Source organism: Odocoileus virginianus, chromosome 24 (assembly GCF_023699985.2).
Source record: "Odocoileus virginianus isolate 20LAN1187 ecotype Illinois chromosome 24, Ovbor_1.2, whole genome shotgun sequence".
Lineage (NCBI taxonomy): Eukaryota > Metazoa > Chordata > Mammalia > Artiodactyla > Cervidae > Odocoileus > Odocoileus virginianus.
Window position 1 is genome coordinate 38,030,832 of NC_069697.1, and position 26,993 is coordinate 38,057,824.

At 36.7% G+C, this 26,993-nt stretch overlaps 1 protein-coding gene and 1 non-coding gene across 2 annotated transcripts in view; both read left to right on the plus strand.

The window, feature by feature from the left end:
- SLC2A13 (solute carrier family 2 member 13) overlaps nucleotides 1-26,993 on the plus strand; it is a 450,742-nt gene that overhangs the window by 367,111 nt on the left and 56,638 nt on the right. The gene's annotated exons all lie outside the window — the stretch shown is intronic.
- On the plus strand, nucleotides 6,267-6,339 carry TRNAC-GCA (transfer RNA cysteine (anticodon GCA)). Its single transcript has one exon. It is a non-coding gene; the product is annotated as a tRNA-Cys (tRNA).

Consider the following 26,993-nt stretch of genomic DNA (forward strand, 5'->3'; position numbering starts at 1 on the left):
TGGTTTATTGTATTCATTCTGCAGATATTTTTCTCAAAGCTGCACTCTGATACAACACCCAGTCTGTTTTCCCAATCATATTTTCTCTCTTCCATATAGAATTCTAGTCAGTCAAAACCCCCTCCTATCACCCTAATATCCATTATGATTTCCCATTTCTTTGCCTTTCCTCATTCTGTGCTTTCTGCCTAGGATTTATCCTCCTCTCTCTTGAATCTCTGCCTCTGACTTCTATGAATGAATTTTTGCCTAGATCAGATATCACTTTTTTCCTTGCAGTCTCTTTGATTAGCCCCTGAGAACAATGCCTATTATATTCCCTGTTTTCCTCTAGCACTTAACAGTCTAACATATGATATTGTGTTACACGATAGTGGTTTGAGTTTGGATGTATCTTTTCTGTTAGATTATAAATTCCATTGTTCATATCCTGCCCTATTTTAAATCCCTCAGTGCCTTACCAGACAATTCAGTCAATAATTATTAAAAAAAAAAAAAAAAGGAAAAGACTGCCATCACCAGAAATTATATAAGGGTTTGAAAGTACCAAAGTTGTAAATAAGAGGATACAGTGTTCCCATCATTTTATTTTAGTGATATTGTCTACATTCTTACTTATTTCCAAGAAAGGAAACCTCTAAAGGAAAAATGGGAGTGATATGGTTTTAATAAACAATGTTAAATGTTTACCTGGTACTCATTAAAACACTCAGACAGTTGTAAAAAATAAAAATCATGTACTGCTGATATGCATACTACGCATTACTTGTAGTCATACTACATGAAAAAGTACCTTTTTTTGAATTGGAAGCTAATTGCTTTACAGAGTTGTGTTCATTTCTGCCATGCAGCAGCGCGAATCAGCTGCACATAATCAGCTATACATATATCCGCTCCATCTTCTGCCTTCCTCCCACCCTCACATCTCACCCTCTAAGTCATCACAGAGCACCAGGCTGAACTCACTGCATTATATAGAAACTTCCCATAAGCTGTTTTACGCATAGTAATGTATGTGTTTGATAATTATTGGAAGAAATAGTCAGCACATTTCCTTGAAACATTCATTGGTATACTAGGGAAGCAATATTTCTATGGTGACAGTATATAATATTATGGAAGTAGACCAAATAGCAAAAGGAAGTTTCCCCATTATCACCTTTTGTGTTTTAATTTGTAAAGACATTTATCAGTTTTGCCTTTAGAAACAGGAATTTATTTTATCATTAACAAAATATGCTGTTGTTGTTTACTCACTAAGTCAGGTCCAACTCATTGTGACCCCATGGACACACCAGGCTCTCCTATCCTCCACCATCTCCTGGAGTTCGTCCAAATTCATGTCCATTAAGTCAGTGATGTTATCTGACCAACTGCTACCCCCTTCTCATTTTGCCTCCAGTCTTTCCAAGCCTCAGGGTCTTTTCCAATGAGTTGGCTGTTCGCATCAGTTGGCTAAAGTATTGGAGCTTCACCTTCAGCATCAGTCCTTCCATTGAATATTCAGGGTTGATTTCCTTTGAATTGACTTGTTTGATCTCCTTGCTGTCCAAGGGACTCTCAAGAGTCTTCTCCAGCACCACAGTTCAAAAGCATCAATTGTTTTGCACTCAGCCTTCTTTATGGTCCAGTTCTCACAATCATACATGACCACTGGAAAAATTATAGCTTTGGATATACATACCTTTGTGAGCAAAATGATATCTCTGCTTTTTAATATGGTGTCTAGGTTTATCATAGTTTTCCTTCCAAGGAGCAAGTATCTTTTAATTTCATGGCTGTGGGCACTGTCTGCAGGGATTTTGGAGCCCAAGAAAAGAAAATCTGTCACTGCTTCTGCTTTCCCCCCTTTTGTTTGCCATAAAGTGATAGGACTGGATACCCTGACCTTGGTTTTTTAATGCTGAGTTTCAAGTCATTCTTTTCACTCTTCTCTTTTACCCTCATCAAGAGGCTCTTCAGTTCCTCTTCACTTTCTGCCAGCAGAGTGATATCATCTGCATTTCTGACACTGTTGATATTTCTAGATTCCAGCTTGTGATTCATCCAGCCTGGCATTTCACATGATGTACTCTGCAAAGAAGTTAAATAAGTAGGGTGCCAATATGCAGCTTTGACGTACTCCTTTCCAATTTGGAACCAGTCCATTGTTCCATGTTCAGTACTAACTGTTGCTTCTTGACCCACATACAGGTTTCTCAGGAAACAAGTAAGGTGGTCTGGTCCTCCCATCTCTTAAAGAGTTTTCCACAATTCGTTGTGATCCACACAGTCAAAGATTTCTGTGTAGTCAATGAAGCAGAAGTAGATGTTTTTCCTGGAATTCCCTTTATCTGTCTGATCCAACAGATGTTGGCAATTTGATCTCTCTTTCTCTGCCTTTTCTAAACTCAACTATACATCTGGAAGTTCTCAGTTCACATATTGCTAAAGCCTGGCTTAAAGGATTTTGAGCCTTACTGAACTGGCATGTGAAATGAGCACAATTGTGTGGTAGTTTGAAAATTCTTTGGCATTCCCCATTTTTGGGATTGGAATGAAAACTGACTTTTTCAGTCCTGTGGCCACTGCTGAGTTTTCCAAATATGCTGGCATATTGAGTGCAGCACTTTAACAGCTTCATATTTTAGGATTTTAAATAGCTCAGCTGGAATGCCACCACTTCCAATACCTTTGTTCACAGTAATGCTTACCAAGGCCCTCTTGACTTCATACTTCAGAATGTTCATTCTAGGTAAATGAACATATCATCATGGTTATTTGGGTCATTAAAACCTTTTTGAATAGTCTTCTGTGTATTCTTGCCGCTTCTTAATTTCTTCTGCTTCTGTTAGATCCTTACTCTTTTTGTACTTTATAGGAAAAAACAATAGAATAGGAAGGACTAGAGGTCCCTTCAAGAAAACTGGAGATATCAGGGGAATATTTCATACAAGGATGGGCCCAAAAAAGGACAGAAACAAGCTATACAGTATCTCATGTACAAGATTGATATTTGTATTAGTTATTCATATTAAGGATTTAAAATATTCATGCTGTGCTTCTAAACTAATAACAATATAGTTCAATATTAATTTTTCCTAACATTTATTTTGTATCAAGAGAAGTGACAAGGAATCTAATATAGAATTCTTTAGTCAATTTTTGTTTTTATAATTTTTAATTTTTTTATTGATTTATAATCTTTAAGGTGTAGAGCAAAGTGACTCAATTATGTATATATATATATATATATATACACACACACATATATTATTTTTCAGATTCTTTCCATTTTAAGTTATTGCAAAATACAGAATATGTTCCCTGTGAGGTCTTGTTGTTTATCTGTTTTATATATAGTAGTCTGTATCTGTTAATCTCAGATTCCATATTTATCTCTCCAACTCCTTTCCCCTTTGGTAGCCATAGTTTGTTTTCTGCATATGCACGTCTCTTTCTGTTTTTTATGTAAACTTTTTATTCTGTATTGAGGTATAGCTGATTAACAAACAATGTGATATTTTCAGATGAACAGCAAAGGGACTCAGCTATATATGTACATGTGTCCATTCTCCCCCAAGCTCTCGTTCTATCCAACTCTGCCACATTGAGCAGAGTTCCATATGCTATACAGTAGGTCATTTTGGTTATCTGTTTTAAATAGAATAGTGTGAACATGTCCATCCCAAACTCCCTTGCTATCTCTTATCCCCATCAAAAGTTCATTCTCTAAGTCTGTGAGTCTGTTTCTGTTTTGTAAATAAGTTCATTTGTATCACTTTTTTAGATTTCACCTAAAAGTGATATTGTATGTTATTTGTCTTTGTCTGACATAGTTCATTTAGTATGGTAGTCTCTGGGGCCACCCATATTGCTGCAAATGGAATTATTTCATTCTTTTTTCATGGCTGAGTAGCATTCCATTGTGTATATACACCACATCTTCTTTATCCATTCATCTCTTAGTGGCCATTTAGGTTGCTTCTAGTATTGGCTATTGTGACTAGTGCTGCTATGAACATTGAGGTGCACTTATCTTCTTGAATTTGAATTTTCTGCAGATGTATGCCCAGGAGTGGGAGTATTGTATTATATGTTAACTCTATTTTTAGTTTTTTAAACAACCTCTGTACTGTTCTCCATAATGTTTGCACCAATTTATATTCCCACCAACAGTGTAGGAAGGTTACCTTTTCTCCACACCCTCACCAACATTTATTGTTTGTAGATTTTTAATGATGGCTATTCTAACTAGTGTGAGGTGATACCTCATTGTGGTTTGGTTTGCATTTCTCAAATAATTAGAAATGTTGAGCATGTTTTCATGTGCCTGTTACCCATCTGTATGTCTTCTTTGGAGAAATGTCTGTTTAAGTCTTCTGCCCATTTTTTGTTTGGGTTGCTTGTTTTTGTGTTATGGAGCTATATGAGCTGTTTATATATTTTTTAAATTAATCCTTCATCAGTTGCATCATTTGCAAATATTTTCTCCCACTACATAGATTATCTTTTTGTTTTATTTGTGGTTTCCTTTACTGTGCAAAAGTTTTTAGGTTTAATTAGATCCCATTTGTTTATTTTTGTTTATTGTTTTTCCTTTACTCTAGGAGACAGAGCCAAAGAAAATATTCCTGCAGTTTATGTCAAACAGTGTCCTGCCTTTGTTTTCCTCTAGGAGTTTAAAAGTATCTGGTCTTACATTTAGGTCTTTAATCTATTTTGAGTTTATTTTGGTGTACAGTGTTAGAGAATGTTCTAATTTTATTCTTTAAACGTAGCTGTCCATTGTTCCCAGTACCACTTATTGATGAGACTTTCTTTTCTCCAGTGTGTGTTCTTGCCTCATTTGTTGTATATTAATTGACCTTAAGTGCATGGATTTATATCTATGCTTTCTATACTGTTCCATTGATTTTTATGTCTGTTTTTGTGCCAGTACCATGCTATTTTGAGGATTGTAGCTTTGTAGTATAGTCTGAAGTCAGAGAGCTTGATTCATCCAGCTCCTTTCTTCTTTCTTAAGATTGCCTTAACTTTAATATCTTTTGTGTTTCCATACAAATTAAAAACATTTTTCTCCTTGTCTGTGAAAAATGCCATTGATGATTTAGTTTGGATTGCACTGGATCTCTAGATTGCCTTGGGCGGTATGGCTATTTTAACAATATTCATTCATCCAATCCAAGAATAGAAATATGCCTGCTCAGTCACTCCAGTCATGTCTGACTCTTTACAACCCTGTGGACTGCAGCCCACCAGGCTCCTCGGTCCACAGGATTCTTCAGGCAAGAATACTGGAGTGGCTTGCCATGCTATCCTCTGGGGGATCTTCCCAACCCAGGGATTGAATGCAAATCTCCTGTATCTCCTGCATTGGCTGGAGGATTCTTTACCTACTAGGCCACCTGGGAAGCCCCAGAAATACATATAGAAATATACATATAGAAATACATAATATATAGAAATGTGCCATATTGTATATTAATTTTGTACCCTAAAATTTTATCTAATTCATTGATGAGCTCTGGTAGTTTTATGCTGCCACCTTTAGAAATTTCTATGTATAATATGTATAAAATCATGTATCAGTTCAGTTCAGTTCAGTCACTCAGTCATGTCCAACTCTTTGTGACCCCATGAATTGCAGCATGCCAGGCCTCCCTGTCCATCACCAACTCCCGGAGTTTACTCAAACTCATGTCCATCAAGTCAGTGATGCCATCCAGCCATCTCATCCTCTGTCGTCTTCTTCTCCTCCTGCCCCCAATCCCTCCCAGCATCAGGGTCTTTTCCAATGAGTCAACTTTTCGCATGAGGTGGCCAGATCATGTATAATCTATCTATAATATCATGTCATCTGCAGATAGTTACAGTTTTACATCTCCCTTTTCAATTTGAATTCCTTTTATTTAGTTTTTTCTTCTCTGATTGCTATGCCTAGGAGTTCTAAAACTATGTGAGAGTTGACATCTTTGTCTTGTTCCTGTCCTTAGAGTGAATGCTTTCACCTCTGTGGATTTATTATACATGGCCTTTATTATGTTGAGATATAGTCCCTATATTTTATGCCCAGTTCCTAGAGAGTTTTTGCCATCAAGGGATGTTGAATTTTATGAAAATCTTTTTCTGCATATAGTAAAATGATTATATGGTTTTTATTCATTTTATTACTGTGGTGTATCACATTGACTGATTTGTGGATATTGAAAAGTGCTTTAATCCCTGGGATAAATCCCACTTGATCATGGTATATAATCCTTTTAATATGTTGCTACCTTATGGCTTCCCTGGTAGCTCAGCTGGTAAAGAATCTGCCTGCAATGCAGGAGACCCAGGTTCAATTCCTGGGTCAGGGAGATCCACTAGAGAAGGGATAGGCTACCCACTCCAGTATTCTTGGGCTTCCCTTGTGGCTCAGCTGGTAAAGAATCCTCCTGCAATGAGGGGGACCTGGGTTCAATTCCTGGGTTTGGAAGATCCCCTGGAGAAGGGAATGGCTGCCCACACTAGCATTCTGGCTGGGAGAATTCCATGGACTATATAGTCCATGGGGTTGCAAAGAGTCAGATACAACTGAGTAACTTTCACTTTCATGTTAGGTTTGTTAGCATTTTGTTGAGGATTTTTGCATCTAGGTTCATATGTGATATTGGCCTATAATTGTGTGTGTGTGTGATATCTTTGTCTGGTTTTGTTATCAGAGTGGTGACACCCTCACAGTTTTCCTCTTTAAGCTACATTTTTTAATGCTTTTTCTTGAATAATAGTCATTATGCTAGATTAATCCCTTTAAGATCTGTAGTTGTATACTATATGTTTCTAAGTTTTATCTATCCATAAATCATTTCAGATATTGTATTCCTCTTGGCTCTTCTTTTTTCATGTCCGGAAGCTAAGACTCTCCTGGATTTAGTGACTATCTATATTACAGATTCTGATGCTATTTATGTTGCAAAGTGTGCAAATCAGAAAAAAGCCTCGACTTGCTTGATGGATCTCGAGACAGTCCCCAAGAACACTGTCACAAGTCTAGAGGGACCCTGAGGTCACCCAGCAACGCGAAGCAGCTCCATGTACCCCAAATCAACTCGAGATGAGGCCCGATTCCCCTGCATTGACTCCAGAGCCATCTCCCGTTCCCCATCAAACACGACCAGTGGCTTGACGTCCTTTAGGCAACTCCAGAGATTCCCCGAGAACACCGTCCCAAGTCTAGAGGAACACCAAGTTCAGCACAGCAACTCGAGGAATGCTCCGTGTACCCCAAATCGTCTCGAGATGAGAGCTGATTCCCTGGCTTAGACTCAAGACATATGCCAACTTTCCACAAGCACCTCAAGAGGAGGCTTCTCTCAGCAATAGGATATGTGGGAGGGACCCTGAGTTTGCTGCCTCAAGTGGAATATACACCGAGAAGCCCTGACTCGAAAGGAGGCTGGATTTCCTTGCAGTGGCTTGAATACAGGCTCGTCTTTCATCTCACAAGATGAAGGGATGTCTGAATCCCCTGTGGAGACCCTAGAGAAAGCCCTAGGTCCCCGCCTCATTTCGACGGAATGCCTCACATCCCTTTGACACCTCGAGAGGCACGCGGAGTTCACTGCTTCAAAAGGTGACGATGCCTGACTCCTCTTGAACATTGATAGGAATCCCAATATCCCTGTGGCTACTGGAAAGGACCCTGGGTCTCCCGCCTCACCTCGAGAAGCGTCCCTTTTGCCCTGCCAAGCCTCGAAGAGATTCCTGAGGTGTCCCTCGTAACTAGACAGGAGTCCTGACGTCGCTGAAGAAATACGAGTTTTGATTTGCATTTCTCTGATATGAGTGATGTTGAGCATCTTTTCATGTGTTTGTTAGCCATCTGTATGTCTTCCTTGGAGAAATGTCTGTTTAGTTCTTTGGCCCATTTTTTGACTGGGTCATTTGTTGTTCTGGAGTTGAGCTGGAGGAGTTGCTTGTATATTTTTGAGATTAATCCTTTGTCTGTGGCTTCGTTTGCTATTATTTTCTCCCAATCTGAGGGCTGTCTTTTCACCTTGCTTATAGTTTCCTTTGTTGTGCAAAAGCTTTTAAGTTCCATTACACGCCAGTCAGGATGGCTGCTATCCAAAAGTCTACAAGCAATAAATGCTGGAGAGGGTGTGGAGAAAAGGGAACCCTCTTACACTGTTGGTGGGAATGCAAACTAGTACAGCCACTATGGAAAACAGTGTGGAGATTTCTTAAAAAGCTGGAAATAGAACTGCCATATGACCCAGCAATCCCACTTCTGGGCATACACACCAAGGAAACCACATCTGAAAGAGACACGTGCACCCCAATGTTCATCGAAGCACTGTTTATAATAGCCAGGACATGGAAGCAACCTACATGCCCATCAGCAGATGAATGGATGAGGAAGCTGTGGTACATATACACCATGGAATATTACTCAGCCATTAAAAAGAATTCATTTGAATCAGTTCTAATGAGATGGATGAAACTGGAGCCCATTATACAGAGTGAAGTAAGCCAGAAAGATAAAGACCATTACAGTATACTAACACATATATATGGAATTTAGAAAGATGGTAACGATAACCCTATATGCAAAACAGAAAAAGAGACTCAGATGTATAGAACAGACTTGTGGACTCTGGGAGAAAATGGCAGTTCTAAGTCCGTATCTATTGGTAATCACCCTAAATGTAAACAGACTGAATTCACCAGTCACAATATACATTATGGCTGGATAGATTAAAAGCAATATCTGACTATATGTTCCCCCCAGGAGACTCAGCTCAGCTCTAAGGACAAACACAGGCTAGAAATGAAGTGATACTTTGAGCAGCCAAAAGAAACCAGGTGTAACCATACTCATATCAGAAAAGAAAGACTTTATGCTAAAGAAGGTATTAAGAGACAAGGATGGATATTAAGTCATGATATTTATTAACATATATGCACTTAACATAGGAGCATCAAAATAAATAAAGCAATTATTAACACATCTAGGGTAAAAGCTGGCAGCAGTACAATAATCATAGGGACATTTAATACCCCATTACATCAATGGAAAGGATTCCCTGGTGGCTCAGATGGTAAAGAGTCTGCCTATAATGCAGGACACCTGGGTTCTATCCCTGAGTTGGGAAGATCTCCTGGAGAAGGAAATGGCAACCCACTCCAATATTCTTGCCTGGAAAATCTCATGGACAGAGGAACCTAGACTACAGTCCATGAGGTCACAAAGAGTCAGACATGACTGAGCATCTTCACTTTCACTTTCTTTTCACTTACATCAATGGATAGATAATCCAGAGAGAAAGTCAGCAAAGAATATCAGCCTTAATGAAAAATTATTAGGGCAGGTGGACTTAATACATGTATACAGTACATTCCATCCAAGAGCAGCAGAATATACATTCACAAGTACACATGGAACTGTCTCCAGAATAGATCACATGTTAGGCCACAAAACAAGTCTCAGTAAATTCAAGAAGTTTGAAATCATATTAAACGTCTTTTCTGACCACAACAGTAAAAAATCTAGAAATCAGCAATAAGAAGAAATGAATATTTCTCAACACAAATGAAAAAAAATGATATACCAAAATCTGTGAGAAGCAGCAAAAGTGGTATTTTTATAGCAATATAGGCCTACCACAAGCAATGAGAGAAATGTCAAATACACAATCTTAGCTTACACCTAATGGAACTAGAAAAAGAAGAAATGAAGCCCAAAATCAGTAGAAAAGAAATAATAAAAATCAAACTGGAAATAAATGAGATGAAGACTGAAAAACCAAAACTCTTAGTTTCAAACTGATAAAATTGACATGCATTAGCTCTACTGACAAAGAAAGAAGCCTCAAATAAAATTAGAAATGAAAGAAGCTGCAATGGATTCCACAGGGGCAAAAAAAAAAGGTGGGGGAGGTTTATAAGACACTACTATGAACATATTGAACAATATGGAAGAAATGGATTCATTCTTAGAATCATACAACTTTCCAAGATAGAATCATCGAGAAAGAGAAAATCTGAAGAGAAAACTCATTAGTAAGAAGATTGAAACAGTAATCAAAAAGTTTCTGGAACTTCCTTGGTGGTGCACTGGCTAAGACTCCATCCTCTCAATGGTCAGGGGTCTAAGGGGCTTACCTTGTGGCTCAACTGGTAAAGAATCCACTGGCAATGCAGGAGATCTGGTTCAATCCCTGAGTTGGGAAGATCCCCTGGAGAAGGGAAAGGCTACCCACTCCAATATTCTGGCATTGAGAATTCCTTGAACTGTATAGTTGGATATTGTCTTTTAATTCCATGGGGTCGCGGAGTTGGAAGCGACTGAGTGACTTTCACTTTCACTTTCAGGGGCCTAAGATTCCCCATGCTGTGGCAACAAAGAGCCAACATTCTGCAACTAAGACCCAGCACATCCTACATAAATAATATTTTTTAAAATAATTATGAAAAACATTAATTTTTTTAAACTCCCAAAATAGAAAAGTCCAGGTCCAAAAGCATGTACTGATGAATTCTACCAAAAAAATTCAAGAAATTTTTAATACCTGTCCTTCTCAAACTCTTCCGAAAAACTGAAGGGGAAGCAGTACTTCCTAAATCATTCTATAAGGTATGTATTACCCTAATACCAAAACAACACTAGAAACCCCCCCCAAAAAGAAATTAGAAGGTAATATATCTTGAACATAGAAGCAAAAACACTCAACAAAATATTGGTAATCAAATAAACATACATTAAGAGGATCATACATGATGATCAAGTAGAATTTATTCCATAGGTGCAAGGATGGTTTAACATCTACCAATTACTTGATGTGATCGACCATATTAACAAACTGAAGGGTAAAAATTATATGATGTGATTATCTCAAAAGATGCAGAAAAAACATTAAATAAGATTCAATTTTCATTTATAATAAAAACTTCCAATAAAATGGGTATCAAAGGAATATACCTCAAAATAATAAAGACCATACATGACAGACCCACAGCTAACATATTCAATGATGAAGAACTAGAACCTGTCCCTCTCAGATCAGAAACAAGAATACACATTCTTTCACTTTTATTCAACATAATGTTGAAAGTTCTAGCCAAAGCATTTAGTCAAGGAAAAAAAAAAAAAACACATGGTGTCCAAATTAGGAAGGAATAAGTAAAATTGTCACTAGATGATTTCAAATGTAGAAAATCCTAGACAACCATAAAAAATTAGAAATAATATATGAAGTAAAGTTTCAGAGTACAAAATATAAAAAATTATTTATTGTGTTTCTATACAATAAGAATAAACTAGCAGAAAGGAAAATTAAGGAAATATCCCATTTTCATTCACAGCAAAAGAAATACCTAGGAACAAATTTAATCAAAGAGATTAAAAACTTATATACTGAAATCTGTAGCCCATTGTTGAAAGACATTGAAGACACAAAGATATGTAAAGATATTTCATGCTTATGAATTGGAAGAATTAACATTGTTAAAATGTCCATATTACTTAATGCAAGCTACATATTCAAAGCAATGTCTATCAAAACCCCAATTACATTTTTCACAAATAATAGAATTAAAAAAACAAAGTTTGCAACCTCAAAAGACCCTGAATAGCCAAAGCAATCCTGAGAACAAATCTGGATGTATCATGCTTCCTGATTTTAAGGTATAATAAATAGCTGTAGTTTTCAGAATAGCATGATAATGTCAGAAAAACAGACATACAGATCAATAGTAAAGTCGGAGCCTAGAAATAAACCCACAAATATACAGACAACTAATTTACAAATTAGTTTCTTTGGGTTGTCTGAGGAGGCTTTACAAATAGCTGTGAAAAGAAGGGAAGTGAAAAGCAAAGGAGAAAAGGAAAGATATACCCATTTGAATGCAAAGTTCCAGAGAATAGCCAGGAGAGATAATAAAGCCTTCTTCAGTGATCAATGCAAAGAAATAGAGGAAAACAATAGAATGGGAAAGACTAGAGATCTCTTCAAGAAAATTAGAGATATCAAGGGAACATTTCATGCAAAGGATAGAAATGGTATAGACCTAACAGAAGCAGAAGATATTAAGAGGTGGCAAGAATACACAGAAGAACTGTACAAAAAAGATCTTCATGACCCAGATAATCATGATGGTGTGATCACTCACCTAGAGCCAGACATCCTGGAATGCGAAGTCAAGTGGGCTTTAGGAAGCATCACAATGAACAAAGCTAGTGGAAGTGATAGAATTCCAGTTGAGCTATTTCAAATCCTGAAAGAAGATGCTGTGAAAGTGCTGCACTCAGTATGCCAGCAAATCTGGAAAACTCAGCAGTGGCCACAGGACTGGAAAAGGTCGGTTTTCATTCCAATCCCAAAGAAAGGAAATGCCAAAGAATGCTCAAACTACCGCACAATTGCACTCATCTCACATGCTAGTAAAGTAATGCTTAAAATTCTCCAAGCCAGGCTTCAGCAATATGTGAACTGTGAACTTCCAGATATTCAAGCTGGTTTTAGAAAAGGCAGAGGAACCAGGGATCAAATTGCCAACATCTGCTGGATCATCAAAAAAGCAAGAGAGTTCCAGAAAAACATCTACTTTTGACTATGCCAAAGCCTTTGACTGTGTGGATCACAATAAACTGTGGAAAATTCTGAAAGAGATGGGAATACCAGACCACCTGACCTGCCTCTTGAGAAACCTATATGCAGGTCAGGAAGCAACAGTTAGAACTGAACATGGAACAACAGACTGGTTCTATATAGGAAAAAGAGTACATCAAGGTTGTATATTGTCACCCTGCTTATTTAACTTATATGCAGAGTACGTCATGAGAAACGCTGGGCTGGAGGAAGCACAAGCTGGAATCAAGATTATCAGAAGAAATATCAATAACCTCAGATATGCAGATGACACCACCCTTATGGCAGAAAGTGAAGAAGAACTAAAGAGCCTCTGGATGAAAGTGAAAGAGGAGAGTGAAAAAGTTGGCTTAAAGCTCAACATTCAGAAAGCCAAGATCATGGCATCCGGTCCCATCACTTCATGGGAAATAGATGGGGAAACAGTGGTTGACCTTTTTTCTGGGCTCCAAAATCACTGCAGATGGTGACTGCAGCCATGAAATTAAAAGACGCTTACTCCTTGAAAGGACAGTTATGACCAATCTAGACAGCATATTAAAAAGCAGAGACATTACTTTGTCAACAAAGGTCCGTCTAGTCAAGGCTGTGGTTTTTCCAGTGGTCATGTATGGATGTGAAAGTTGGACTATAAAGAAAGCTGAGTGCCGAAGAATTGATGCTTTTGAACTGTGGTGTTGGAGAAGACTCTTGAGAATCCCTTGGACTGCAAGGAGATCCAACCAGTCCATCCTAAAGGAGATAAGTCCTGGGTGTTCTTTGGTAGGGCTGATATTGAAGCTGAAACTCCAATACTTTGGCCACCTAATGATTTACTTGAAAAGACCCTGATGCTGGGAATGATTGAGGGCAGGAGGAGAAGGGGACGACAGAGGATGAGATGGTTGGATGGCATCACCCACTCAATGGACATGGGTTTGGGTGGACTCCAGGAGTTGGTGATGGACATGGAGGCCTGGTGTTCTGCGGTTCATGAGGTCACAAAGAGTCAGACACGACTGAGCAACTGAACTGAAATGTACTGAATTTACAAAAATAACGACCCAAAATGTACACTGGAGAAAGAAAAACCTCTTTAATAAATGATGTTGGGGATTCTGGACAGTCACAAATAATAATGAAAATCGATCACTGCCATGTACCAATTGATAAAACTGGATCAAATTGATTGAATGCATGCATACTAAGTCGCTTCAGTCATGTCTGATTCTTTCAGACCCTCTGGACTGTAGCCCACCAGGCTCCTCAATCCATGGAGATTCTCCAGGCAAGAATAGTGGAGTGGGCTGCGATGCTCTCCTCCAGGGGATCTTCCCGACTCAGGGATTGAACCCGTGTCTCCTGTATCTCCTGCATTGCAGGTGGATTCTTTATCGCTGAGCCACCAGGGAATGGGTTGGATACTTGAATGTATGACCTGAAACCATAAAACTCTTAGAAGAAAACATATGTAGTACACTTTTACATTGATCTTAATAGTGTCTTTTTGGATACTAGCAAGATAAAAAATTGAAAAAGTGAAAATAAATTAATGAGACTGCCATCAAACTGAAAAAGTTTCTGTACAGTAAAGGATCCCATCTCCAAAATTAGTGGAATGGAATATAATCATCAGCCCTTTAGTACTGAGCACACTGTAGTCTATACAAAATTCAAATTATAATGTTCACATAAATATTAGATAATGTTGTAAGCCAATTTTACCTCAATTAAGAAAAAAAAAGCTGAAAAAGATCCCATGTCCTCCTTACCCAGTTTCTCGTGATAATAACATTTTGCATACCCATACTACAATATCACAGCTTGGCTATTGACATTATTGCAATCCACCAATCTTATTCAGGTTTCCCAGTTTTATTTGTATATGTCTGTATCTTTTATGTCACAGTGGTACACCTGTGTATCCACTAGCACAGAGAAGATACAGTTCCATCACAAGGATCCCTGACATTGCTGTGGTAATCACAAACACTTTCCTCCACCCTCCCCACTCAAATCTCCATCCCTTCCCTTAACCGCTGACAAACATTATGTTTTCCACTTCAATAATTTCATCATTTAAGAATGTGACCTTCTTTACAACCTTTTTTAAAGGTTACATACTTAAAGGTCTTAAATAACCTTTAAGTATGTAACCTTCAGAGACAAGCTTTTTTAATCAGCATAATTCTCTGGAGATTTGTATTGATATATCAATAGTTTGTTCCTTTTTATTGCTGGCTAGTATTGCATAATACTGGCTGTTCCACTTTTTAACCATTCACTGATTGAAGGACATCTAAGCTATTTCCAGTTTTAAATTCTGAAAAGTTATTTTGAAATATTTTAATTTCATTATTACAGGACAAAACTAAATTGTTTTCTACATGTAATTTAAACACAAGAGAATTTTCAAATATTACAATGCTAACCGTTTGTATACTGTCTAAAGTACCTTTAAGATCTTTTTCCTGAGTTGAACTATAAGGAAATTTACTTGAATTTTATAATATGCAGATAAATGATAAATCCAGTAATCATCCTGTGTCACTGCTAATTGGAGCTTAGGAGAAATATGTCTAGTAGTATTTAGGGGAAAGGGATTTTGTTCTAGAAAAAGGTAATTTGTCAGGCATCTAGGGTCAGTTATATATTTCCCTTAAGATTAATTTACAATTTGTTGGGCAATGGAATGGTTCCAACATATCCTTCCTTTCATTTTCAAAATGATTGAGAGCTTTTGGCCTGATATTTCAACTTCAGAGGTTTCAGGAAAGATCAGGGAAATCAACTCTAAAATACAAATTTCACAACAGTTAACATTTTTTGTTTTTGTTTTTGAAACTACATTCTCCAGAGCCCTTGTAAAATTGATTTGCATATTCAAATACAAATGGTCTTGTCATTTTAAATAATCTGTTCTGCTTTAGCTAAGATTTTGTTATTCTAAGCTTTCTCAGACAGCAGTCAGTATCAGAAAAAAGGCTGTAAAAATTTCAGGGAACTTGCTATAGCTAAGAAAGTGTTTAATGAATAACTAGCCATTAATTGTCTCTTGCTGGTTTATTTAATTACCCATCAGTCCCCAACCTTTTTGACACCAGTGACTGGTTTCATGGAAGACAATTTTTTCCCAGAGAGAGGGGTGGAGTGGTTCAGGTGATAATATGAGCAGTTAGGGAGATAATGCAGGCCACAGTGAAATTGATGGGGAGCAGAAGATGAAGCTTCACTCACTTGCCTGCCACTTACCACCTGCTATGCAGCCCAGCTCCTAGCAGGGGTTCGGGGACCCCTACAGTTACCCATGAAACTAGATGAATTCTCCCCACAGCTTTCTGCTCTCTGCCTGTGTTTCTAAAATTTCCATTCAGCTATCTTTTCGTTTTTTTCCATTCAGCAAACAAAAGTGAAGAAAAGGCCAGGTAACACCCCTTTCTCTGTCATTTGTCAAAGATCTTGACTGAACTGCCCACTCAGATCCAGTTTCCAAGGTACCTGACTTACTGAGGAAGTGTCACCCCCGACTCCTCTCACATCCCTTTGCCTTTTAATGAACAGGTTATTTATACAGAATAGATTTTTATTCAGGTAGAGTTGATTTACAATATTATATAATTTTTAGGTGTGCAACATAGTGATTCACAGTTTTTAAAAATTGTACTCCATTTATAGTTATTATAAAATATTGGCTGTTTTCCCTGTGCTATACAGTATATCATTGTAGTTCATTTATTTTATATATAGTTGTTTGCACCTCTTAATTCCCTACCTCATTTTGCCTCTCCCCCTTCTCTCTTCCCATTTGTAACAACCAGTTTGTTCTCTATTATATTTGTCAGTATGTTTCTTTCTTGTTGTATTCACTGGCTTGTGTTATTTTTCAGATTTCACACATAAGTCATATCATACAGTATTTGACTTTCTCTACCTGACTTATTTCTAAGCATAATGCCATCCAAATTCATCTATGTTGTAGCAGACAGCAAATTTTCATTCTTTGTTATGGCTGACTTGTGTCCAGGAGTAGAATTGTTGGATCATATGGTTGTTCTATTTTTAGGTTTTTGAGGAATTTCCACAGTGCCAATTTACATTCACACCAGCAGTGTGGAAGGGTTGCGTTTTCTCCACGTCATTCCCCACATTTGTTTTTTGTGGTCTTTTTGATGATGGCATTCTGACAGGTATGCAGTAATATGTCACTGTGTTTTTTATTTGTGTTTCCCTGATTATTAGTGATATATATGTATCCCCTCCGTCTAGAGCCTCTCCCCTCCCTCCTCAACTCACCCCTCTAGGTCGTCACAGAACACCAGGCTGGGCTCCCTATGTTATATAGTAGCTTCCTGCTAGCTACCTATTTTACACATAATAGTGTATATTTGTCAACGCTACTTTCTCATTTTGTCCTAACCTCTCTTTCTCCCACTGTGTCCTCAAATGCAAAAGCTTTTAAGTTTAATTAGGTCTCATTTGGGTTTCTCTGGTAGCTCAGGGGTAAAGAATCTGCCTGCCAATGCAGGATATGCAGCCTCAATCCCTAGGTCAGGAAGATCCCCTGAAGAAGGAAATGGCAATCCACTCCAGTGTTCCTGCCTGGGAAGGCCCATTGATAGAGGAGCCTGGAGGGCTAAAATACATCGGGTCACAAAAGAGTCAGACATGACTTTGCAACTAAACAACAATGACAAAGTCTCATTTGTCTGTTTTTGCTTTTGTTTCCTTTGCCTTAGGAGACAAATCAAAACAAACAAAAAAAAAACTACTGTGATTTATGTCAAAGCGTTTTGCCTTGGTTTTCTTCTATAAGTTTTATGGTTTCTGGTCTTACATTTATTTAGGTTTTTAACCCATTTTGAGTTTGCTTTTGTATGTGGTGTGAAGAAGTGTTCTAATCTCATTCTCTTGTGTGTAGCTTTCCTGTTTTCCCAGCGCCACTGATTGAAGAGACTGTCTTTTGTCCATTGTATATTCTTGCCTCTTTGTCATAGGTTAACTGGTCATAAAAGTGGGGTTTTTTCTGGGCTCTCTGTTGTGTTCCATTGATCCGTGTGTCTGTTTTTCTGCCAGTATCATACTGTTTAGATTACTATATCTCTGTAGTATAGTCTGAAGTCAGGGAGGGTGATGCCACTAGTCCTACTCTTTTATTCTCAAGGTGTTTTTGCTTTTCAGAGAGTTTTGTGTTTCCATACAAATGGATTACTACAAACAACTGTATGCCAGTAAAATGGATAATCTATAAGAAACAAATTCCTAGAAATGTACAATCTTCTAGGACTGAACCAAGCAGAAACAGAAAATATGAATAGACCCGTTATAGTACTAAAATTGAACCAGTAATAAAAAGTCCAAACTTTGCTTCACAGGTGAATTCTACCAAATATTTAGAGAATGAACACCTATCCTTCTCAAACTATTAGGAAAAAATAGCAGAGGAAGTAATACTTCTGAATGCATTCTAAGGGGCCAGAACCTCTCTGCTACCAAAACCAGAGAAAGATATCACACAAAAAAATTATAGGTCAGTATCACTGATGAACATAGATACAGAAATCTTCAATAAAATATTAGCAAACTGAATCCAACAATACAGTAAAAATACCATACACCATGGTCAAGTGAGATTTATCTCATGTATGCAAGGATGGTTCAGTATCCACAAATCAGTCAATGTGATATATCACATTAACAGTTTAAAGCCTAAAAGCCATGTGATCATGCCAATGGATCCAGAAAAAGCTTTTGACAAAATTCAACACCCCTCACTGACTCAATGGACATGAGTTAGAGCAAACTCCAAGAGATGGTGAAGGACAGGGAAGCCTGGCATGCTGCAGTCCATGGGGTCGAAGAGTCAGACACAGCTTAGCAACTGGACAGTAATAATAACATCCATTTATGATAAAAAAAAACTCTTCAGCAGGTTGGTATATAGGGAGCATGTGTGCATGCTCAGTCACTTAGTCATGTCCAACTCTTTGCAACCCTGTGAACTGTAGCCTGCCAGGCCCCTGTGTCCATGGGATTGTCCTGGCAAGTGTACTGGAATAGGTTGCCATTCCTCTTCCAGGGAGTGTTCCTGATTCAGACATCAAACCAGTGCTCCTGCATTAAAGGCAGATTCTTTACCACTGCGCCACCAGGAAAGTCATAGAGGGAACATAATTCAGTATAATAAAGGCCATATATGATAAGCCCATGGCTAACATGACACTCCATGGTGAAAAGTTAAAACATTTCCTCTAAACAAGACAAGCATGCCCACTCTTGCCACTTTTATTCAGTGTGTGTGTGTGTGTGTGTGCGTGTGTGCGTGCTCAATCACTCAATTGTGTCCAGCTCTTTGTGACCCCCAAGGACTATATAGCCTGCCAGATTTCTGTCCATGGAATTTCCCAAGCAAGAATACTCCAGTGGCTTGCCATTTCCTTCTCCAGGGGATCTTCCCTACCCAGGGATCAAACCCAGTCTCCTGCATTGGCAGGCAGATTCTTTACCACTGAGCCACCTGGGAAGCCCTTTATACAACATATTAGCCACTTTAGGTAATCAGACAAGAACAGCAAAAGGAATCCAGGTTGCAAAAGGAGAAATAAAACTGTCACTGTTTGCAGGTGACATGATTATACTATATACAGAAAATTCTAAAGATGATACCAAACAACTACTAGAGCTCATCAATGGATTTGGTAAAGTTTCAAGATACAAGAGCAATATACAGAAATTTGTAGCATTGCTATATAGTAATAATGAGTTATCAGAAAGGGAATTTGAGGGAATACCATTTAGCACTGCATCAAAAAGAATAAACTATCTAGGAATAGACTTACCTAAGGAGGTAAAAGACCTGTACTCAGAAAACTACAAGTCCACTGATGAAGGAAACTGAAGACAACAGAAACAGGAGGATTAGAAGAATTAATATTGTTGAAAGGACCATACTACCAGAGGCAATATCAGAGTCACTACAATCCCTATCAAAATACCAGAAGCATTTTTCGAAGAATAGATCTTTCAGTGAGAGCTGTCAGCAGTATTTACAACTTCTTCAAAGCTTTTTTTTTTTTAAATACATGTGTCAATAGATCAGTTTTAAGTATGGTTTTTACATGCCAATAGCCTATGGGAGTAAGGACTGTGAAAAGAAAAAAAAAATCAGAGGCACTAAGAACCTAAAAGAAAGAGTATAATGTGGGTGGCTGCTGCTGCCTGGAAAAACTCATCATCTATCCTGTGGCCCTCTTCACAACAGATGCAGAATCCTTCTTCCCTCCCCTTCTACTGCCCTTGTTTCCAACTCCTGGCCTCTCTTCCCTGGATTGCTTCAGAAACCTTTTAAACTCATCTCCCTACTTTAGCCCTGGCCCCCCGCTACTGTGTCCTCCACAAAAGTCCCACAGCAACCCTTTACAACTGGAAGCCAGACCACACTGCTCTTCTATTCAGGACTCTCTCATGGCTCCCCATGAATAAAAACTTGGAATAAAAACCACCCCTACAAAGTCCTATACACTCTGCTCATGTGAAACACACTTCTCTGACCTCGCGTTCCAATACTGTCTTCCTTGCTCACTTTACTGCAGCTCCTGTTCTTGCAGATACTGAGCAGGCTTCCCTCTTGGGCTTCCACACTTGCCTGGAAAGCTCTCTCTTCAGATACCTCCTGGCAGTCTTGCTTCAATCATCGCTTTACATTAGAGTCCTTACCTGAGATCCCTATTAAAAAAAAAAAATAAAACTATCCCTCCTGGACTCATTGCACTTTTAACTCTCTTTTGTTTTTCTTTTTAGCAATAATGATACTGTGTTTATATTTATAAATATAAACATATTTGTATGTTTATCTGTTTTTTTTCTGTGTGGCCACTTAAAATGTAAGCTCCATGAGACCAGAGATCTTTTCTGTTTTAGTGCTGTGACACCACAGACTAGAAAACTTGAGCCTGGGAATCATGTGGTAAATATTGTTGCATCAAGTCACCAATCTGTGCCCCGTTTGTGGGGTACTGCAGTTAGCAAAAGTGGCGGAGCAACCTAAGGGCAGAGGAACCAGGGAACACTAGAGGAAGCATAAGTATGCAACATGAGAATAGTAAGTAAATTGGTTTTGACAGGTAATAATAATTATGAGCTTAGCAGTTTGGGGAGTGAATGTTAAACTCTATCCTCATGATTGTGAAGTTGTCAGTTTTATTTGAAAACTGTGTTGCTCTACATAGTGTTGCTCTCGTGTCGCTCTGCAAAGCTTGAAGTATATTTAATCAGGTGTTTACAAGATTAGAACTATTATATTTTTCCAATGAAATGAACCTTTTATTATTATGAGTCATTTATGCTTGATGACTAATTTTGCCTTAAAATCTGTTATGTCTTCTATTGTGTGGTTTCACCAGTTTTCTTTTCGTTAATTTTGTTTGTCACATCTTTTCATTATTATTTCAGCTATCTGCATCCATATACTTAGGCATGTCTTCTGAATAGCATGTGTAGTAATTTCCCCCTCCATTCTAACCAGTGCCTGTTCATCAAATTACATCTTGTTTACATTTATCCACATGCAAAACAATTTTCTGTTCATAATTTCTTTCTCTTTTTTTTGAAAAATAATTGATATACATTTTTATGTTAGTTTCAGGTGTGTACATGATCTGACATTTGCATGCATTATGAAATGATCACCATAGTCATCTGCCCCATACAAAGTTATTAAGAATCTGCTGCTGCTAAGTCACTTCAGTCGTGTCCGACTCTGTGCAACCCCATCCCTGGGATTCTCCAGGCAAGAACACTGGAGTGGGTTGCCATTTCCTTTTCCAATGCATAAAAGTGAAAAGTGAAAGTGAAGTCGCTCAGTCATGTCCGACTCTTCGTGACCCCATGGACTGCAGCCTACCAGGCTCCTCCGTTCATGGGATTTTCCAGGCAAGAGTACTGGAGTGGGGTGCCATTGCCTTCTCCGATATTACATCGTCATGGCTTATTTATTTTATAACTGGAGGTTTGTACCTCTTAATTCCCTTACCTGTTTTTCCCAACAATTCCTACCTGCCTTTCTTCGGACAACCACCTGTTTGTTTTCTATACCTATAAGTCTGTCTTTGTTCTGTTTTCTTTGTTTTAGATTTCACATATAAGTGAGTTCACATAGTATTTGTCTTTGACTCATTCAATTAGCATAGTACCCTCCAAGTCCATCCGTGTTGTTGCAGAAAGCAAGATTTCAACTTTTTATGAATGAGTAACATTCCAGTGTGTGTGTGTGTGTGTGTGTGTAACATTTGTTTTATCCATTCATCTATCCATGGGCATTCATCTATCCAAGGTTGTTTCCATATCTAGGCTGTTATAAATAATGTTACAGTGGGCATAAGGGTACATTTATCTTTTTGAATTAATGGTTTTTTCCTTTGGGTAAATACCCAGAAGTGAAATTGATGGATAATATGGTAGGTCTATTCTATTATGAATTTTTTGAGGAACCTCCATATAGTTTTCCACAGTGGCAGCAACAGGTTGCATTCCCACCAACAGTACACAGGTTTCCCATTTCTTTACATCCTTGCCAATGCTTGTTATTTAAGGTCCTTGTAATAATAGTCTTTCTGACAGGTGTGAAGTGATATCTCATTGCAGCTTTGATTTGCATTTCCTTGATGGTTAGTGATGTCAAACCTCTTTTGTGTGCCTGCTGCCCATCTCTCTGTCTTCTTTGGAAAAATATCTGTGAGGATCATCTGGTCATATTTAGTTGTGTGGGTTTTTTATGTTGGGTTGTAAAAATTCTTTATATGTTTTTGGTATTAATCCATTATTGGGTATATTATTTGCATAAATCTCCTCCCATTCTGTATATGACTTTTTCATTTGGTTGATAGTTTTCTTCATTGTCCAAAAGCCTTTTAGTAAGATATAATCCCATTTATGTATTTTTGCTTTTGTTTCCTATGCCTTGAGGAGACAAGTTCAAAAAAATTACCCCTAAGACTGAGGTCAAAGAACCCACTGCCTATGTTTTCTTCTACGAGTTTAATTGTTTCAGTTCCAAATTTCAATTCTTTTATCTGTTTTGAGTTTATTTTTGTACATTATCTGATAAAGTAATTTGGTTTGATTCTTTTGCATGTAGATGTCCAGTTTTCTCAACACTGTTTATTGAAGAGTGCCTTTTCCCCTGTATATAATCTTATATTCTTTGTTGTTGATTAATTGACCATATACGTGTGGATTTATTTCTGTGTTCTCAGTTCTTTTCTTTGATGTATATGTTTTCTTTGATGATATGTGCTCGTATCACAGTGTTTTGATTATTATAGCTTTTTAGTATAGTTAGAAATCAGGGAGCATGTTACCTCTTTGTTCTTCCTCAAGATTTGTTTGGATATTGAGTCTTTGTGTTTCCATAAAAAACTTTGTAATTATTTGTTCTAGATCTGTGAAAAAAATGTACTTGGTATTTTGATCAGCATTGCATTGAATCTGTAGATTTTACTGAGGTAGTATGGACATTTTAACAATTTTATTCTTCCAATTCATGAGCATGATTTATATATAGTCATTTATTTATGTCTATTAACTTCTTTCATTAATGTAATATAGTTTTCAGAGTACAAGTATTTAATATTGTATCCTGTAACATCACTAAATTTACTTATTATTTCTAATAGTTTTTGATAGTGTCTTTTGAATTTTCTATGTAGTATATCATGTCATTTGCAAACAACAATGGTTTTATTTCTCCCTTTCTGATTTGGATTCCTTTTATTTATTTATTTTTGTACTCTTTTCTGATTGCTGTGGCTAGGAATCCCAATACTATGATGAATAATAGTGGCCAGAATGGACATGCTTATCATCACTTTGATCTTAGAGGAAATGCTTTCAGCTTTTCGCTGTTGAATATGAAGTTGGCTGTGGGTTTGTCATATTTATCCTTTATTATGTTTTGAGGTATGTTCCCTCTATACCACCTTTGTTAAAAGTTTGTATTATAGATAAATTTTGAATTTTTCCAAAAGCCTTTTTTGCATCTATTGAAATGACTTTTTTTTTTTTTTTGCTTTTTGCTAAGGTGGGGGTTTCATATTGATGTATTTGCAGATATTGAACCATCCTTTCTTCCCTAGGATTAATCCCACTTAATCATGGTGCATAATCCTTTCAACATATTGTTGAATTAGGTTTCCTAATATTTTGTTGAGGATTTTAACATCTATTTTCATCAGTGATGTTGGCCTATAATCTTATTTTTTTTGTAGTGCCTTGGTCTGGTATCATCAAGATGATACTGGTCTTGTATAGAGTTCAGAACTGTTCCATCCTCTTTATTTTTTTGGAATAGTTTAAGAAAGATAGACGTTAGCTATCTTCACCTCTGAAGTCATGTGGCTTGAACTTTTGTTTGTTGTGAGTAGTTTTGATTATTGATTCAATTTATTTGCTGCTAACTAGTCTGTTTATATTTTTTTATTTCTTCCTAAGTCAGTCTTGGGGGATTGTAGATTTCTAGACATTTAGGCATTTCCTCTCAATTGTCCATTACATTGGCATATAATTATTCATATTAACCTTTTATGATCCTTTGTAATTCTGTTCTGTTGGTTATAACTTCTCCTCTTTCATTCATGATTTTATTAATTTGAGCCCTTTTTTTCCTTGATGTATCTAGCTGAAGTTTTATCAATCTTGTTTATCTTTCCCAAAGACCAGCTCTTAGTTTCATTTGTCTCTTCTATTATGTTTTTTAGTCTCTATTTTATTTCTGCTCAGATCTTTCTTATTTCTTTCTTTCCATTAATATTAATATTGGATTTTTTTGTTTTTCTTTTTCTTCTAGCCCTTTTGGTGAAAGATTAGATCATTTATTTGTGATTTTTCTCATTTCCTGTGGTAGGTTTTTATCACTCTAAACTTAGAACTGCTTTTGCTGCATGTTGTATATTTCAGTGTGCTTTTTTATCCACTTTTACTTGTTTCTGCATCTTTTTTTTACATTTCTTCTTTGATTTTGTCAGTGACCCATTGGTTGTTTAGTATTGTTTACAGTCCACATTTGTGCTTTTTGTAGGGTGTCTTTTTCTTTTTGTTGATTCATAATCTAATACATTTGTGGTCAGAAAACCACATAATAATTAATTATGTGGTTTATAATAAATAATATATAAAAATATTATTTATAATTAATGTAATTATATATTTTATATATGTTATATAATATATATTATAATTATATTAAATATATAATTAATTATATTTTTATTATTATTATGGTTAATAATTAACCACACCAATAATTAATGTAATTTTAATATTCTTAAATTTTGACTGTTTTCTATCCTGGAGAAAATTCCATATGCATTTTTTTAAAATGTGTGTTTTGCCTGTTTTGCATGGAATATTTTCTGTATATCTACTAAATCATATGATCTAATGTGCTGTTTATTGCCAATGTTTCTTTATTGATTTTTGTTTGTATTGTTTTTCCATTGATTTATGTGATATGTTAGTCCCCCCAATAGTATTGTCTTACTGCCAATTTTTTCCCTTTATGTTCGTTTCTATTCAATTTATGTATTTAGGTGTTGCAGCATTGAGGGAATGTATATTTGCAATTGTTCTGTCTTCTTCTTGGATTGATCCTTTTGTCATCATGCAGTGTTCTTTGTCTCTTGTTACTGTCTTTGTTTTAAAATCTATTTTGTCTGATAGAAGTGTTGATGCTTCAGATTTCTTTTGATTTACATTTCATGCAGCATCTTTTTCCATCTTTTCCATTTCAGTCTGTGTGTGCCTTTAGATCTGAAGTCAGTCTCTTGTAAGCAGCATATATGCAGATTTTGCTTTCGTATCTGTTCATCCAGTCTATGCATTTGGATAAGAGCATATTGTTGATTTAAAGTTAATATCATGTACTTATTGCCATTTTGTTCATTTTTTTTCTGGTTATTTTGTAGTTTGGGGTTTTTTGTCTGTTTTGGGGGTTCCTTTTGCTTGTTCTCTCTTCCTCTGTGATTTGACTAGCTTTGTGTTATGCTTGAGCTCCATTCTTTTTTGTGTTTATCTGTTATAAGTTTTTGATTTGTTATTACTATGAAGTTCATATTTAACTATATATATATATATGTGTGTGTGTCTGTGTAATACACATATATAAATATATGATTATTTTAAGCTGATAATCTGTTAAATTCAAACACATTCTAACCACCTTACATTTTAATACCCCCAAGGTTTAATGTTTTTGGCATCATCTTTTACATCTTTTTGTTTTGTGTATCTCTTAAATTTTTATTGTGAATATAGATGATATCGATACTTTTGTCTTCCAGCTTAATGAGGTTTTGTTTTGCTACCTTTAGTGTTATTATCTTTTACCAGTGAGATTTTCCCTTTTATGATTTTTATATTTGTAGTTGCACCCTTCTTCTTTTCCACTTAGAGAAGTCTCTTCAACATTTCTTAGAAAGCTGGTTTAGTGGTACTTAATTCTTTTAGCTTTTGCTAGTCTGCAAAACTCTTCTTCAAATCGAGTGATAACCTAGCCAGATAAAGTATTGTTTTTGGAGATTTTTTTCCTTTCATTTCTTTGAATGTATCATGCCACTCTCTTCTAGTTTCTGCTGTAAAGTCAGATAGCAGTCTTTTTAGAGTTTCCTTCTATATAGTTGCTTTTCTCTTGCTGTTTTCTTAATATTCTCTATCTTTAATTTTTGCCTTTTTATTTATTGTGTCTTTGTGTAGACCTCTTTGGATTAAGCTTGTTTGGGACTATCTTTGCTTCCAGGACCTAGATGTCTATTTCCTTGCCAGGTTAGGGAAAATTTAAGTTCTTCTTTCTTCAAATAATTTCTCTACTTCTTTCTCCCACTGTTCTCCTGTGGGATCCTTATAATATGAATTTAGGTATGACACTTATTGTCTCTGAGTCTCTTAAACTTACCTTCATTTTTTTTATTTTTATTTTTTTTTTTCTGTTCGGCTTGGATGATTTCCACTACTCTGTCTTCTCTAGGTCATATATCTGTTTCTCTGTAATATCTAATCTACAGTGATTCTTTCTAATGCACGTTTTAATTTCAGCTATTGTATTTTTTAGCTATTTGGTTCTTCATATCTTGTAACTCTGTTGAAATTCTCACTGTGGTCACCCATTCTCGTTAGTTCACTGAGCACCTTTATGATGATTACCTTGAATACTTTATCAGATAGATCGCTTATCTCCACTTTGTGTAGTTAATTGTCTGAGTTTGTTTCTTGTTCCTTCATTTGCAATATATTTCTTGGTCTCCTCATTTTGCTCAATTCTCTGTGTTTATTTCTTGGTTAGGTCGGTCATTACATTTCCCCAGTCTTGAAGAACTGACCTTATATAGAAGATCTCCTCTCCTATGTGTCTGGGCA